Source organism: Dama dama, chromosome 3 (genome assembly GCF_033118175.1).
Source record: "Dama dama isolate Ldn47 chromosome 3, ASM3311817v1, whole genome shotgun sequence".
Taxonomy (NCBI): Eukaryota; Metazoa; Chordata; class Mammalia; order Artiodactyla; family Cervidae; genus Dama; species Dama dama.
This window is the reverse complement of record NC_083683.1, coordinates 60,352,572-60,356,128: the sequence shown is the minus strand read 5'-3', so window position 1 is coordinate 60,356,128 and position 3,557 is coordinate 60,352,572. Positions and strand designations below refer to the sequence as shown.

At 40.3% G+C, this 3,557-nt stretch overlaps 1 non-coding gene across 1 annotated transcript; it reads left to right on the top strand.

Annotated features, from left to right (window-relative positions):
- Positions 1 to 2,095: 2,095 nt before the first annotated feature.
- On the top strand, positions 2,096 to 2,300 carry LOC133049314 (small nucleolar RNA SNORA73 family). The gene has a single exon (XR_009691291.1). It is a non-coding gene; the product is annotated as a small nucleolar RNA SNORA73 family (small nucleolar RNA).
- The last annotated feature ends 1,257 nt before the right edge of the window (positions 2,301 to 3,557 follow it).

Sequence of the window (3,557 nt, the reverse complement as noted above, 5' to 3'; positions counted from 1 at the left end):
GGCCTTAAGGCTCAAAGAAAGGCTCTAAAGGTAATAATTACAGGCAAGTGGTGTCCCAAAAGAAAAAGATGTTTTGACACTGTTAAGAATCACCATGCATGGGTGCCTCCTGCATTGAACACAATACGTAAGAAGAATATCAGTTTGCTAGTCAGAAAGTTTGGGGTTTGAATCTCAGCTTTGCCATTTACTGTGTGAATTCGAGCAAGTTATTAAACATCTCTGAACTCAACTTATTAATCTTTAAAAATGGAAATAATGATTAAGTCATAGGGTTTTTGCATGCATGAAATATGTTATTGATTTAAGGACTTATTACACATATGAGGCTCTCAATTAGTAGCCATTATAATTCATCACACTAAGCAGAACTCATCAGTGTGAAATTTCACTGATCTCTTGTTTACACACACATGTATCTCCTTGCCTCATTTTCAGGCTGACTTAATAATAAAACTGTCAAAAGAGAAAAGGAAAGTAAACACTATAATCTACCAAAGCCATGAGAACAGTTTTCAAAACCTCTTAATATATACGGATTCTGTTAGACCAAACAGGTCGTTTTAACCACATTTACCAAATGTAAACCATTTTTCTGCTGCTTTCCTTATCACAAACCTTAATTTTATATCACAAATATACACCCATGTTTTCACAACATACATGGATCCCCATCTGGCTTTAGGATATGAAAACCAGATTTAATTTTTTTAAAAAAAAGAAAAGAACTTCCAAGAATATGCTTTTCAACCACTATCTGACTTTTAGGAGGCCCAGAAGTGACTTTTATAATAAACTGAATTTAAATTAATTCAATAACTATTTAGAGGATGCCTATTACATTCCTGCCCTGGAGGAGGGCATGGCAACCACTCCAGTATTCTTGCCTGGAGAATCCCCTGGACAGCGGAGCCTGGGGTGCTACAGTCCATGGGGTCACAAAGAGGCAAACATGACTGAAATGACTAAGCGCACACACACACCCTATATTCCTGACCCAGAAGCGATTAGAAGGAAAATGCAATACAGTCTGTGCCCTCAGGAAGCTTACAGTCTAGTAAAAACTTGTAAGATCCACAAAGCAGCAGTTTGTTCCAACTTATTCTTCCAACAAATCTACTTTATCCCAGGATAACCTGTTCAGTGGATCTCACAGAAACAGTTCAGACAAAATCAGTTGGAAACAGTAGAGGAAATTTTCTAAATTCTTTGGACAGATAAGCTGACTTTAAAAGATAACAAAACAGAATAAAAGCTTTCTGAATCATCTCTTGTGGTTGGCTCTGTGTTTGTATTCACTAGGTAGTTACTCAATTATCCTTTCCTATGCAGATGGCACCACTGTATATAAAACCGTGACAGAGAAGCACTGGCAAGGATATTTGCAGAACAAGGTATTTCCAATTTTGTACCAAACATGATGACATTTAAGCAACTCAAGGGAAATAAATTTATACACTGTGCTAGATATTCCATGCTAAAAATTTTTATGTGGTATACTAGGTAAATTCCACATAAAATAGTTTTCCCTAGGAAGCAAAATGTTCAGGAAGACACCCTTGTTGGTTTGTTATTTTCTTTTCAACTCAAAGGTTAATCCAAAACTTGACCTTATGCACAGTACCAGCACACAACAGCCAGACACTTGCAAATGAATGTTGATCTCTGGTAGCTAAGCCCTCCTGGGGGAGAAAAGGAATGTTACATCATTTCCGCTCCACTGTTGGGGAGTTACTTATAGTCCAGCAGTCTAATGAAAACCCTAGTGACCTGGTAAATTAATGTGATACGCTCTTCAGTGTCTTACTGACACCCAAGGAATAACTCAGGATCAAATCTAAGGTATGTGTATTTTCTCTCTCTCTCCCATTCAATATGAAGGCCACAAAGAATTACATGGTCCATATTTATTCAGATTCTTGTATTACACAGCTGATAATTGAGCTGATAACACTGCAAAACAATAAACTTGTACTAGAAACACCTTCAGAAAAATGATAAACCAAATTGTGGAGTGGAGATAATTACAGTCCAACAACACCCCCCCCAAAAAAATCACAGTATTCCTCCCCTTAAAAATTTAATGACATTCAGACCAACGTAGATACCCCGGGAGGTCACTCTCCCCAGGCTCTGTCCAGGTGGCGTACGGGAGCATAGGGCTCTGCCCGGTGATGTACAAGTCCTGTTCCACAATGTTGGAGATGAAGTCGGGCCTTGAGTCTGCGCCTACATATTCCTACGTCTTCTCAGAGTTCTGTGGACAACGACTGGGGAGAAAAACCATGCAGGAAACAGCTCTCTAGAGCAATCCATCCGGATCTGGTTTGCTCCAAAGTGAATTTTTTAAATTGTTTTAACCTGTTTTGCTGTGCAGTTGGGTTAAGGTTTTCCCTCTTTTGATTGTTATTAAAAAAAAAAAAAAAAAAAGAAATAAAATTTTTTTTAAAAAAAGAAAAAAAAATTTAATGACATTCAAAGGTTATGTCAGAAAGTGAAACCAGTAGAGTGGAAAATGTAGTCTGAGAGAAGTTTAAATGTCAGTTACATATGTTATTAAAATGACAGCATAATTACTACTGGTATAAGTGTGTCCTAGTTTACAAGGCTCCTCTCTTTTTGCACTTGGATCCACAGGGACTCCACTGCCTTCAAGAAGACTCTCCTCAGTCTTCTCAGACCAGGTTAGGTGCCCTTTCATGTGCTCCTTATCTTACCACTTGTCAAGTAAGCCTGGCAAGAACTCTGTAAGATAGATGCAGTTCTGATCGCCACTTTACAGACAAGAAAACTGAGTCCAGAGAAACTGAGTTTCTCATCAAAACCACAGTGCAGAGCCAGGAACCAAACTCCTGTCAAATGATTCCAAACCCCACTTTCTGACTGCGGGTCCCAGAGCAAAAGACCTCTCTTCCACTTACTCTACGATTGTAACTGCTGAACCTTAAGAAAGTAGGAAGATGAGCAATTGTCTCTACTGACTTCGGGCAAGAAACAGAGCGCATTTGAGTAATTATGCCAAGAGTGCATTGAGCATTAATGTGTGCCAAACCCTTGGCTGAGTGCTGAATGCGTTCTCTCATTTCATTCTCACACGTTGTGAGATATAAATGCATCTTACAGCTCGAGAAACTGAGGCTCAAGGATGTTAAATAACCTGCCGAGGTCCATAGTACTAGAAGGGGCTTCCCAGGGAGCTCAAATGGTAAGGTATCTGCCTGCAATGTGGGAGACCTGGGTTCAATCCCTGGATCCCCTGGAGAAGATAATGGCAACCCACTTCAGTATTCTTGCCTGGAGAATCCCCATGGACAGAGGAGCCCAGTGGGCTACAGTCCATGGAGTCGCAAAGAGTCGGACACGACTGAGCGACCAGCACAGACACACACACACACACACACACACACACACAGCACTAGAAAGTAAGAGAGCTAGGCTCTCTACCCAGGTTTCTGACTCTGAGTCACTTCCTGAAACATCACACATGTTGCCCACTTCAAGAGCCACCTGACACACCTTTTCCTTAGGGGCAAAAGTGTAGGCTATGACGTGAGGGC